This window comes from Rhea pennata, chromosome 1 (assembly GCF_028389875.1).
Source record: "Rhea pennata isolate bPtePen1 chromosome 1, bPtePen1.pri, whole genome shotgun sequence".
NCBI lineage: Eukaryota > Metazoa > Chordata > Aves > Rheiformes > Rheidae > Rhea > Rhea pennata.
Window position 1 is genome coordinate 110,629,337 of NC_084663.1, and position 14,610 is coordinate 110,643,946.

Genomic DNA, 14,610 nt, shown 5'->3' on the forward strand with positions numbered 1-14,610 from the left:
AGGTACCTGTATAACAAAGTACTTAAGCAAAGGATTAATTTATACATATGAATAGTTCTATTGAAGTCACATGTCTGATATTATGCATGAGATTTTTCCTAAACAGCTATTAGTTCTCCATACAGAAAAGAAAAAAAATACACATGATGATTGTACTAAAATGCTGATCTATGTGGCAATGTACTAGCAATTACATGAATCTTGGGACACTGCCTAATTGTACTTTGCCCCATCATCTCCTAGATTTTTCTAGGATGTGTGCTCCAAAAGGTACATGCAGGTCAGTGAAATGATAAGGCAATTCTGTGAAATCCACTGTTCACGTAATATAATGGTTCAGTGGGGCTGGAAGACAACCTGCAGTGGATGCTGATAAATAGCTAATAATGAGACTCATAGCATGCCTACTTTGTCTGACAGCTATTTTCCTGTGGTGTTCAGACATAACTGGGCTATTGTTGGCAGACAAGTAAATATTATATGTATTCAAAGAAACAACACAGCCTTAGGCTTGTACATTAGGAAAAAAAGGGGATTTTTTTTTTTTTTGGTATCATGGATTTGTGATCCTGTAGATAAGAATTACTTTCTTTGTTTTCTTTTCTTTTTTCTTTCTTCTTTTTCTTTTTTCTTTTTTTAGAACACAGTCATAAAAGAAGATATATAATTACATTACGTAAAAAGATACGTGATTTTACATGTCATTATGGGATTCAATGACACTATCCTTATCAAACATGAATTTACTGCTGATATAAACTTATCTCAGAGACATCACAGCAAACTATACAAGCTAAGGATATCTCTGTTCCTTTTATTCCTAGCGTGTTAGCTTCCTTGCAGTTATGGTTCTCTGTTGGAACTGGCAAATTAATTTAGAATTATAGCTACTCTGCAGTAATATGTGTAAAAATTGTATTTAAAAATAAGCATTTTTTTTGCTCTAAGCCTCCTCTTATGACTGAAAATGTGATTAGTGTATATTTTACTGTGGTAAGAAATTAGAAGAATAAGCAGGTCATCAAAACACAGAGTAGTTTTAGTTTCTGGAAGCCATTTTCTGTCCTCCTAAATGTTTTTGAGCTTAATAATATGTGTGAAGCAATCATAAATGTCAACACATGTGAGTCTTCTGAAGTCATACCTTTACACCTAGTTTCCAGTTCACCGTCTATTATGTTATTGTGCTCTAAATACATATTGCTCTATGTAAATAGGATAATGCCATATGTTTTATTTCCTAACTTGCTCTTATTTATGTGTTTGGGGGCTAGTTACATAATGGAGCTATGATACTAGGCTGCTAAACACGCTAGAAAGAGTGAAAAAGAAAAATGTAATTGCTGAAATTTACCACCAGAGAGAGCTTTTGTCTTTCTAACATTAACAGGAAGACTACAAAAAGCAGTACTTCATCCATCTCTTGTGAGCGTCGTAATGGAAATCTTTGCTAGGATTGGTATAGCTATTATTATTATCTTACTGCTAGTTTTATTTATAAGCAAGTATTGAATTATTCCTCTAGATATCAGGAGGAAAATAATGAATTAAAATGTCACTGTAACTAAGTGTTAGTTACAGCACCAATAGGAAATATAAATGCTGAGTAGGTGTTTGTGTATATAAACATGAATATAAATTATTTTAATAGAACACTTGGTCCTGTCAGGAAAGCTGAGAAAATGGGTAAAACTGACATAAATTGGAGCCAAACTGTGGTACTAACTACATGACTAGAATCTAGGAAGGTCCTGATCTGATACCCTTTCATTTGATTTTAATTTAGTCTTCACTAACAAAAAGTGAAGCGTGGAAATGCACTCAGACTTGAACTGTCTGAATGGGGCGCTATGCTGCACACTTCTCCTTAGCTGTGAAAATATGCAGATAAGCTGGCTCTGGGGATATATTTTTTGATTTCCACCACTGATATATGACACAATTACAAAATACTTTTTAATGTATACAAGCATATGATCTTTTAGATTTGAAATACTCTTTTTGATTTTTTGGGGGATTTCTTAAAAAGAGAAACAATTTCCATAAGATGGACATAATTATATATATATTTATCTGCTTAATAGAGCTTGGATTATATTTTGCTTGATGGCTCGTATCATTTCTGGCAAAGATACCAACTTTAGCTCAGGAAGATCGGCAAGTTGGGAGATGTTCTGAAGCTATTTCTGGAAAGTGTTACAGTATGTCTGCAGTGTCCTCAGTTTTTTTCCTGGGCAAAGTGTTGCAAAGAGGATACTAGGCAAAATATATCCTTGCTGTGATCCAGCAGCTCCACTAACTTCATGACTGACAGTCAAGGATGAGGTAGACTCCTCTTTCACTCCCTCTCCCCCAGTATCCCCTCTCCACTTCTAGCCCAAAAGAGTGCTTGAAGGTGACTGATATCACTGTCACATGATCCTGCTGAGGTCTATGCAGAAATGTATGGAAACTTTCAGTGAAGCAATGTCTTTTTTCTAATATGAAGATTGTTATTGTTAACCTTGTAATGATGCCATGAATCTGTCGTACTCTCCACTCTGAAAGTTTTTCAGTTCTTTCACTTAACTGGCCCTCACTGCACGTTCTTTCCCTTAGTGTGTTAAAACTTCAGGGACTGCTATGGAATATGTGAGTTCCAACCTGTAAAGAAACACTTCTAATGGTAGGTAGAATAATTAAAGCCAAAGCTTGATCCAAGCTTTTCTTAGTGTCTTTTAAATATTCCTCTTGATAAGGATCAAGGTACTCTACATCTTTTTTTTTTTTTTTTTTTTTTTTTTTTTTTTTTTTGGTAGAAGCAACAAGATGGTATGTTAAATAGCCACAATAGCAACATATTTCCTCTTAGAACAGAGCCAAACAACACATGACTAAAATGCAATCATCCACATAACCAGCCCTACACACATATGGACATCCAAGAAATCCTCCCAAAAGAGTGACTATAGGTCGTATGAATCATTCTGACAGGTTGTAGCTAGCCAGTCTAATTGTAGGCTGTCTTTAATGCTGTTTTCTGAGTGTTTTTTATGTGTCACTAAATAAATAAGTAGCAGAACATTGACAGCCAACAATTATCGTGAAATCCTAAAAAAGCTGTTATTGATTTGGGCTTCATGTAAACAAGACTTCAAACTTCAGAGGTTCCTCCTAGGAATAGGTGACTATATGAAAGTATCCTGGTACAGAAGCAGGTTATAATTTGTTTTGCTTACTTGGAAAAAAAATGCAAGTATATGTATTCCAATATAGTTTTCAAAAATGTATTTTAAGAGAAATTTGAATTTAAGTCTCTTAAATTTAGTTCAACCAAATTTTGACCCTAAAGTGAGCTCTTTACTCATGAATGTTGCATTAGCGGCTTGCTGAGAGTTCTTGGTATTCTAGCCCTTAACATCCATTAGGCTAGACATGTTATTGCAGCATTTGATTGACCAGGTTTGTAATCAGGGCTGATCATATCAAAAACTCACCAGTTCCAAGGGAGATTTTAGAGCTGTTAGAACTCAATACTATGCTTAGAGAAAAGGTAAATAATAGAGGTCTTGACCTGCAAGATACTGAACATGTTGATAATATGTGAAAGTCTCCTGTTGGCTACTTCCATCATTCAGAATTAACGATAATTAGAGAAATCTTTACTTCTATCATTAGTGTCTCTCCACGGTCTTTTTCAACCTTGCTGATAATTTTATGAAGGTGTCAGTGTGTGGACAAAACAGAAATCTTTCCTTCTCTCATGCCATTAAGTTTGCAGCTGAGAAAGCACATGCCCAGGCAGGTCCTTTACAGGGAAAAGCTGCAGGATGCCCTGGGACCTGCCAGCACACAACTGAAACTCCGTGGAACGTGGCACACAACTCGGGGAGAGCCAGGGCTGATATATGTCCTGATGCTCCTGGGTCTTTACATGTGATGTAAAGGTGCATAAAGCATTTCAAAATTTCAGTGGGCTGATTTTCTGGCTATTTTTGTGGATGTAGTGCAAAGCTTTTGTAATTGCTTTACAGCCAACTCATGTATGCTAAGGATAAGATCCTATACTGGAGAGCAATAGCTCTCAACCTCTCCTCCTGCCCGGCACTGCAGGATCCCATAACCAGGCTGTGCAATGCTGCTCTTTCAAGCAATGTTCACACAACTGCTTCTGAGACTGTGTTGCAGATCACCTCAGACAACTGATTTAACTGAAAAATAAATCAGCAAAAAGAAAAAAGGTCCTATGATAACATCTCTCCGCTCAAAACTGGCTATAGGAGTTAGCACAAATTGAAACACGGGAATCTCCATCTGAACATGAGGAAAAACTTTTTTACCGTGGGGGTGACTGCTCACTGGAACAGGTTGAAATTGTAGGGTCTCCTTCCTTGGAGATATTCAAAAGTCATTTGGGCACGATCCTAGGCAACGTGCTCTGTGTGAGCCTGCTTGAGCAGCAGAGCTTAGAGGTCCCTCCCTTCCAAACTTAATGATTCTGTGATTTGGTGAAGAAGAAGAGAGAGATAGTTGTAGAGCTGGAAGAAGCAAGGAGAGGTGAAGAAACCTGGTAAGGAGATCAGCCAGGAAATGCATATCGACCCATTGAGTAAAATATGCATCTATGTGAATCACATTATACCTGTTTACTTACCTTTATGTAGGGAAGTTAGCACAGTAAGTAGGGTGTGAACTGACAGCACATCACGCCTCAGCCTGCCTCATGGTACAGGCAGAAAGAGTTGGCGATGAGCTGCATCAACATAGCAACTCACTGCTGTCGCCTACGCTACGTCTCCCTGCCCATCACTCCACGTGCAGCCTTCTGTGGGCTGGTTTGGGCACACCTCAGGCCAGCCACAAGCCAGCCAAACCACAGCAAAGACTGTAGTGAATTTTCTGCCTCTGTAATGAGTGACTCTGGGAATGATCTGGCAAAGGCCAGGGCCAGTTCAGCAGAGGAGCGAGACTTGGTGCTCAAGAATTGAGGGAAGGGGAAGGTAGGGCAGCAGGGAGCATTCACTTGGCTCAGCTGCCTACAAAACCACCATGCTAGCACAAGATAGCAGGTTTCAAAAACTGCCTTACACAGAGGCTCTGAGTTTGCAAAGGTGTTATGTATCTTCATGAGGAGTATCTGTGGATTCACATCCTTTCTTGCTGATGGCCTCAGGACTTGGGTGAGAAAGCATCTTCTGTTTCATAGTAGAGCAAAAAGACCCTAAAGACAAGTGAGACTCCAGCTCTCAGGACATCTTTTCAGTTACACTGTCATCACCTAGTGCATCTGATCTGTCTTGATAGGTTTCAACACTTTTCCCTACAAATGACTCAACTATCATTTCCCACTGTACCTTTGCAGAGATTATAAAGGGAAAGTGACACATTAGACTAGCTGCTTTGCCCTGCTTTCAGAACAAATAGTGCCAGCTTTAGAGTTTACATTGGATTTTTGAAGCAGAGGACTGAAAAATTACTTTTCTTTCTCTCTTCTATTACTGTTCTAACCTAAGGCTTCCAATTTCAGCATACTTTGTTCAAGACATACCACACACACAGAGAAAAAAAAAAATCCAAAGAGCAGCAGTTCAGAACTTAACTGGTGTATAGTTTGATTATTTCAAGAAGTTGACTCAGCTCTGAGTGAAGGAGGGAAAATGATGGGAATATTTAGACTTAATTTTATGCAGCAGCTGTGGGGGGGAGAAAAGAAGAAGGCTATCAGAGTCAACCTACAGAACAACATGAGCAGATTTACTTCTTTAAAGGCATGAAAAAAAACCCTAGTATGTTATGAGTGACCAGGCACCACACTTGCTAACTGATATTTTTGTTCAAGAAGTCTGTTTTGAACTACAAATAATGAAAGTAGATATCACTGGGTCTCAGACAATTTTGTTTCTATTAGAGCTAAGAATGCAGTGCACAAAACACTTCTGTTGTGTTTTGGGCTCCATGTTTTCCAAGTAAGCCTGCAGACTCTGCAGTCCATTTCAAGGACTTTTGAAGGGATTCATCCTCCAAAAAGGATAAGAAGTTGTGAATAATGACACTACTTTTGCAGTACACAACTATAGAGGATCTCGGACATAAACAGAATAAACTTTAAAATTAAGTTCAATATTGTTGCTATTTTGTAGCTGAAGAAACAGACAGAGAGAGGCTACTGATAATGGATTTGCACAAGTTCAGGCAAAAAAAAGCCAGCAGTGCAGCTAGGCAGAGAGCCCATACCTGAAGAGAGTTTTGCATTGCCTTTGCTCTGACCAGCTTTGGCTCCAATGGTTCCGACTGTCTTTTTCACCTATAATAAACTTGACTCCTATAATAAATTTGGCTCCAATGAGCCAAAGTACCATTAAAGTTAGTGCAACCAGTCAGCTGTTGTCTGGAGCTGTGTACCAATGTGTACAAATACCTAATGGAGGAAAGCAAAGAAAATGAGCTAGACTTTTCTCAGTGGTGTCCAGTGACAAGAGGCAATGGCCACAAACTGAAATACATGAAATTCCATGTAAGTAAAATAAGAAACCTCTTTTTTTTTTTTTTTTTTTTTTTTTTTCTTCATGGTGAGGGTGATCAAACACTGGAATTAGTTGCCCTGGCAGACTGTGGCGTCACCATCCTTGCAGATATTCAAAACTTGACCCGACACAGCCCTGAGCAACCTGCTCTAGGTGACCCTGCTCTGATGATATTCAGAGGTGCCTCCCAGCCTCAACCATTCTGTGTGATTCTGTGAATCAGAGTGAGTGCTGTGCAGTGGCCTAGAGTTGGTCTACTCTGTTAATTTTCGAGCTGTAATTTGTTCACTGTTTGTTGGGCTACTCTCAAGCCCAGCTTGGGAATTAGGAATCAACAAGAGAGTACAATGCAAGGAGGGAATAAACTTGTCTTTTTCACCTGTAATAAACTCTCTTTTCTCACCTTTTGTTCAAAATTTCAAAGTGCCTTATGAACGGCACTTTACAGACACTGTAGAAAACGAGGACATACAGTTAAGCTTGCAATGTCACGTATTGAGAAGTTTGATGTGGCAGAGTTAAAGTTACCAAAGCAACCATAGTTTGTTCCTTTATGGTTAGTGATTATGAGACAGTCTTTCTCAGATGATCACATATGGTTCATTATATGGTTTCCTTCTCCTCCTCCTCATTCCCAGGATAGACTGGCTTCACTGAATGAGCAACTAGTAATCCTATCTTTGATCTAGTTTATGCACTAAATGAAGCAGTGCATGTATTGAAATGAAATATGTCAGGGCCCTGAGTGCACCATCAGGCTCTGTTTGCCCTGACCAGCTTGTAATCATCTTTTTCTGTAATCCCCCCATCTGTGAAACCGCCCTCCTTCCCCTCAAAACAAGGGTTTACATCTGCCTATGTTCAAGGCCAGCTGTGATATGGAGCAGCTGCATAACCTTGGATCAGACTTCTATGAAATCAGCTAAATTGTGAGAAGGAGCTCTGAAATGCTCCTTCTGGAGCGGGGTGCCTATGCACTGTGCTCCAGCCATTGGCCCACAATCACCATCACAGCTCCAGCCCATGCCCTTGACTATGGTAGGTTTGACTGTACCTTTCTATAGACCTGTCCCTGTCCTGTCCTTCTCTGCAGGCTGCCTTCTCAGCTGGGCCTGGGGCCTGTGGTGGTGTCAGGTGATGGCTGGGCTGTGGCTGACCCTGCTCGCTGTCCCCGGCTCAGCCTGACTCACTTCACTGGTGGCTGTGGGAGGGGGCTAGGCTGGGGAGGGAGAGCACCACACTGCTCCCTCACAGAATAAGGGAATCAAAGCCAGCAGTGTAACGGTAGAGCAACCACCTCACTGTCACTTCGTAACTGTGGTGCACTTGACTTAGCAACTGTGGCAGCAGTTTTTTACCCCCCTTGCTCTCATAGATACACCTCCTTTTCCCTCTCCCATACTCCAGAAGAGCTTCTGCAGATGTGAGACATTTGTGATAGGTGTAAGCAGACTGCAGTCTGCACTGGTATGGAATCTGTTATGCTCGGCTACTGAGAGCAAGGGGTTTTGAGAGCTTATGGCTCCTAACATTGAGTTCCTATGTGATACTGAATTTTACCCTAGGAAAGCTCTACCTGCATGCTAGGGACCAAAGCAAGGGCCAGTGCTGCAACCTGCTGAGGCCAAGGAAAGACTGGCTGTACAAGAGCTCGCTAAACACCGTTTAGACTTAAGGGCTGTACACACCTTCTCCCGCCACTCTCAGCACCTAACACACTCCCATATGTACAAAGCAGTATCTGTTGTTGGACTGCAAGTGCTTAGAATAATAGGACAGCATGACATAGCACTACAAGCTGATGAAAGTTTTTAGGTGCTTTACCTAGGCAGCAATAAGTTGTTATGCCTCTCAGCCCATCTCTAGCTGTTCAACATCATTAGCTCAGTGCTGTCTCAGCTTTGCTGGGATAGCTCCTCACATCAGCTGGTCTCTTAACTTGGTTTCTTTCAAGATGAGCCAGTTCAATACTGACTATTTAATGTCATGAATTACTATTGTTGCTGGCTGGCTATAAACAGGTAGGAACAGATGTTGCTTAGTCTGCTCCCTCTGTGGGCAAAGGTCCACAAGAACTGATGGTTCCCCAAAACCAAACAGTAAGCACACAGGAAATGGAGTTGACCTACTTAACTACTTTTGCACTCCCCAGCTAAAATTGCAAAGGAAATCTTCCTCAGGTTTAGGCAGATCTCAGCTTGGCATAGGTAAACCTGTCAGCAAAGCTGAAAGTAGTAAACTCACAGAAGATGGTACAGAGCATGTGAGATTTCTCAGAGGCTTCTAAGTTAGTTGGCTTTGAGTGCAGTCTCAAAAGAGAACCCCAAACAATATTTCTAGCTAGTTTCCAAGACTAATTTCATTCCTCAAGCCAACGTACAAATGTACATACAACTCTCCAGAGCTAAGGTTACCAGAACTTTGAGGTAAGAAAGGACATCCTTTGAAATGGACATCTAGCATAGATAAATTTATGCCAACAGCATGATGTTTAGCAGCTATACCAGCAACTGCAGCTGCATGCCATAGTCAGATTAGTCTGAAAACTGTAATAGTAGACAATGCTATTTTCCCTGCTTATATTAGGTATGTAAAAATGTAGATTTTTGCAAGAAATAATACACAATTACAAACAGGTTAAAAAAATTAGACTTCCTCAGCCACACTTATAAGTGTGTGATCGACAAATATAACTGAAATGTTCATATAATCCTACAGAAAATGTCACTGTACACTGAAAGATTGATGCACTGAAGTTGAAGGTCAACATAATATAAATGATGGTTAAGATGTATGCTTTTAGCAGAGCAAAAAGCTGTATTTCACACTGTAGTCTCTAGGATGTGCTTCTCTGATAATAACATGAAGAATATCAAAGCTAAATTGAAAAAACCTTGAGCTGACCTTCAATGTGAAGTAAAAGATTTCCAGTGATTTCCTTAAAAGGGCTTGATAGTTGATAGTGCCTTGTTGAAGATTATGCTGATCCTAGCTGTTGCTATTGAAAATGTTTCAAATTACCTTGGCCAGACCAAACATTGCATATGCTTAGACCTGAGATTTGCAAACATACAGATTTGTTCTAATTACATATACAATGCTAATTATTCCTGAGTATAAATTATCTTCTTTTAGAGCAATACTTTTGTGATCTAGCCTTTCCTATGTGGAAAATGTCATCTGCTAAATGAGTGCAGTTAAGAAAATACACAAAACTAAAGATTAGATTAACCATGATGCAGCACCAAATAACTAAAACACTGAATCTAAACATTAGGTACTTAATTTTGATAAATGCACTTAATTAACAGATTTATTATAACCAAATATGACAGAGAAGAAATAAGAAAAAGGATGAAAGCATCGAGCTACTAGTTTTATTTTTCTGTCACTAAAAGATACTATTACATTATTTGCAGTAATAACTGGTCAGCTTTTCCTGTTGCATCAATGTCTTTGACTCACATGCCAAAAATCAAATTCTTTTTTAAAGTGCCTTGTTATTTTAACAAGTAGAAAAAATACAGTAGTACAAGCAAATAACTTTGGCTGCTTGTCATATTTAAAGAAAACAAACAGAATTGTTCATGAACAACAGGACAGATTTGTGTAATAGCTAAAGTGCTTCAGCTGTTCCTTTGCACTACTCAATTGTTGTGTATTTGAGAACTCCCATTCTGAGCATTATTGTGTAACTCTCATTTAACAGAAAAACATGCCCTTAGTACAGCGTGTTCTTCTTTGTATCCAGCCTTCTTCACGGACAAATCCACTGAAATGCAGATAAAACTATTAGAAACCACTTAATAACCATGTCATTGTGAGCACCTCCCTTCTAGAGGGAAAGGCTTAATTGAAGAGAGTGGGTATGCCTGGTACTGAGAAACTGGAGTCTCCTCTTCTAAACAGAGCTACCTCAACAGATGTGCAGCTGCAGCTTGATTTGGTGCATGGGGGGCAGGAAAAAAATGGGCTTTCTCTCACTCTTACTCATCTCATTTATTTCAGGACAAAGAGTGGAGCTAACCACATAGCTGGTTTAATGCGGAAATAGGCTAGCCGTAGGCCAACCTATGCTTCCAGGGGATTTATGCTGACAGCCTTCTCCAAGGTCAGATCTATAACAGCCTGTTAGTTACTGAAATGAGAAATCTTACTAAAAACACATACGCACCCCAAAACAGAAAACCTCTTCTCCTCTAATCGAACAATTAACCTGCCTGTCAACAGTGTCTTCAAACGGAATTTCCTACTCCTCTCAAGAGTTATTATGCAGAGTAAATACGATTTTTGAAAATCAAGCAGTTTGGATAAAGCTGTTATAAGAGAATGCTTTACAAGCACATACAATAATAAAAAGTGACTGCTGGTTTGTTCCTGGGGAAAAAATACATGGAATGATTCCAGGCTAGTGGAAACCAGCATGACCTGTCTGTTAGCTAACACTGTAGATAATCTTTCCCAAGACTGGATTCAGCACTTTCTAAAGTTTCCTCTCTCTTTCACATCCCCCTCACCCCCAGTAGGTATGATACTATGTAGAGATGATTTTTTTTCAAATATGCTTTTGAAAGGGCAGGGAATTTATTTATTTTTTCCTTGGGGGAGGAGAGGGGAAGGGGAAAAAAACAGCAGTCACAGTAAAAATAGGTATTACTTGCCTGTTGATGTGTTCTAGCTGACTGATCTGGAAAGAGAAGAATATAAGAAATATCCTACTGTGTCAGAGCAATGGTCCATTTAGCCCAATCATCCGTCTCCAACAGAGGCGAGAGGCTATTTAGTGAGCGCATGGGGGTCTGGTTCCCCCCGTGACTCCTTTCCCTCCCACTACCTCAGCATCCCTAACTATGGTACTCACAAATACTAGCAGATAGAGCCTTGCATATTCCCTTTCGCACGCGCTGGTGGCAGCATTAGCTACCAAAAGATTGTTACAAATCACTTCACGTTTGGACAGTGGAGCTCTCAGACGAAGACTACTGTTCGGCCTGTGTTTATTCTGAGCAGCTCTGCATCAACATTATGGATGCTGTTGCTTGTCAAACGCCTTGAAGTCTTTAGCTTGATGAGAGAGGGTGAAATATTGCATGTTCCAAAATTAATTACAATTCATACTGCTTTATTCTTTCACCTATCTCCATACTGAAAGAGCCATCTATCCTTAAATATTGTCATCTGCACAAAAGCTTCATTCAAGATTAACCACACAGAGAACTTAAAGCAATGGGAATTTGAACAAACCCATAGTTAAACAGAGGCATGACTGTTTTGCAGAAATGCAGCCTACATAAACATCTATTCAGGATCATTTTTAAAACCATCTTGGCAAAGAAGTCCCCTATTGTTTATTTCACTGCACAGCTATAAACAGAGTAATTTGCACTCCATGCTCTTTCCTTGCTCTTTTCATTTTAGAGTCTGCTTGCCTTGGATTTTGAATTCTAATTAAAATATCTACTGGAGTCCAAAAACTGCTATCAAAAAGAAGAAAAAAGGAAAAAAAAAAGGAAAGCTGAAATGGTTATAGTAAAAACTGACATCTCCCAGTATTTTTTTAGCTTGAGCAGATTAGCAAAAAATCATCTAAAAGGTGAAACAGTTGCAACTATTTCATAATAATTTCATCTTTCTTTAGGAGGATTAAAAATGTCTTATCATTTAAAGCTGGCATTTGCCTTCACAGAGTACTTATTTTTTCTGCTATATCAGGAAGAAAAAGAAGAAAATAATAATACTAAAAAAATACCTGCTCTGCCTAGGAATGTTTATGAAACTGATATTACTGAAAAAAAAGAAGTTAGTCTACTCCTGGCTACCAAACCCAAGCTTCAGCAATTTTTCTTTATCTATAGGATACAATGATTAATGCTTTGTAACAGGCACTGTGATATATATATATATATATATGTATATATATATATATATACACACACACACAGCCCATATACTATACTATATACGACATGCCATGTATGCTATATACCATGTTTCCCTTCCAGAAGTGAATGATGTATGCAATGCACTAGGGCAACTGCAGAACTGAGTTACATGCACTTGTAATATACATATCAAATGAAAAAAGTGCAATAAATGTTTAGATATTTTCAAATAAAAGGTAGAAATATTTCTTAAGTTCTAGTTTTATATTCATATTATTAATGAGTATAGCCACATAGACACTGACACACAGTTCCCCTCCACTCAGCCATATCAATGAACTAAATTACCAATGTGACAAGTAAAAAAATGTAACAAATTGATCTAAACTGCATCGTGCAATTTAGACTGCAAAAGCTACCTATATTCATTAACCTGTTTCTACTTTGTCTCTTCTACTTAAGACTTTTCTGCTTGGTCTTCCAGTATTGCATTCATCAAAATAATGATAATGATAATCCCTCTGAAGAAAAACTTTTTTTTACTACCTACTCCCTTCCCCAACAATCAGGCTTAAACTCACAGGGGGAGCCCAAGTGTGCCATCAATGCAAATACAGCATCTCCTAATCCTGAAATTATTCCGTAAGATTTATATGCAAATTGCTACAGAAGCAGTCTTCATATTACAACTGAGGATTTTACTCAGAGGCATCTTGACCTGGGCTGGGGTTAGCATAGTACCCTAGAAATACTCAAGGTTTGAACTGAATTTGCATTTCTTCATCTTTTTGTTGTTGTGAGTAAAACTAAACCCTGCAATGACAATATTTTTAAAATGCTGGCCTAATGCTTAGACTACACTTTAAAGAATTGGAAAATGCATCTTTTCACAAGACCTCGTCTGATTTTAGACCTGATAAGAAATTATGATCTTACAGAGAAAGCCAGTTCCAAAAACTCCAAAATGTTCTGCACATCTGCCAATGACTCTTCTGCTGCTTTGTTTCTTGTGTGCAACACCAGTAATTAAAAAAAAAAAAAAGAAAAAAAAATAGTAAAACTTACTTCCTAGTAAGTTGGTGTTTCTCTATCATTCCATATATATGGTTGAATGCACCTGTAGAAGTTCAGCAGTGACACTGCTGCTGCTCGAAGAGCAGCTGAAATGAAAGATCACTCATTAGTAAAATGCCTCTCTCTACTGACATGATGACCTATAGATTTGATGCCTTCTAAAAAGGTGACATCACAGGGTTGTCTTGGTAACCCAGCAGGAGCTGTTCTGGTTTTAACCAACAAGAGGAAAATTGATTGGAAATCCAGCATGCTGATCACAGCTTGATGGGATGCTGCAGAATTCTGTTTGGGAAAACAAGCATCAGAGTATCTCAAGAAGTCAACTCAGTTGCAGCTGCCTATGAGCGAAGCCCGTTCGTCCACAGCCTCGTGACTCCTCATTACTCCCAAGCACTGATAAAAGCTTTTCTTGTGGTTGGGACATTCACAAACACACCTCTCTCACCTATGGGAATGTTGTGGTGTGATCATAGACTGCAGACTTTGGGCTTTTTTTCCCTCTTAGGTGGAACACTTGTAGAGGGCTTCATAGAATCTCCCTGCGCCACATAACCTTACAAAGATTTTGATATTTTTAGCGTTCTATCGAATCTGGATAAATTTAGCTAACATTTGTGATTTATCAGGGCAGAAAGAGAACTGGGCAGATATACACAGAACTGCATACACCTTCCGTTAGACAATGTGAGAGTCACCTTTTTGTCTACCTTTTTAATAAAAAAAGGAAGGAAGGAAGTTGAAGCATACCTATTTAACTTCAAAAGTAAGAAATGCAAAAATGTTGCCCATATTAATTCTTTACTCTAGCATACAGGCATATAGGTATGATGTTAAAAGTATATTATTTTTTTTCTTTCTTTCTTTCAGATAGACCTTTTAGATATACCTTTAGTACCAACTTTTACATTTCTTATTTAAAATGTTTTCGTCTCCATTTGTGCACTAACAAATCTTTCTTAACTTTCTAAGTGATTGACTTCACGGCAGACTTATGTGACCCATACATAGCAGTTATTTTTCCTGAAATATTTGACCTGTAGCATTAACATGCACGTGTAATATCAGTGACATCTGCTGCGTATTTACTTCAAGTTCAACCAGCATATAACAACAAAGGTTATTACCCGCGTGTGTCTAAACGGTATATT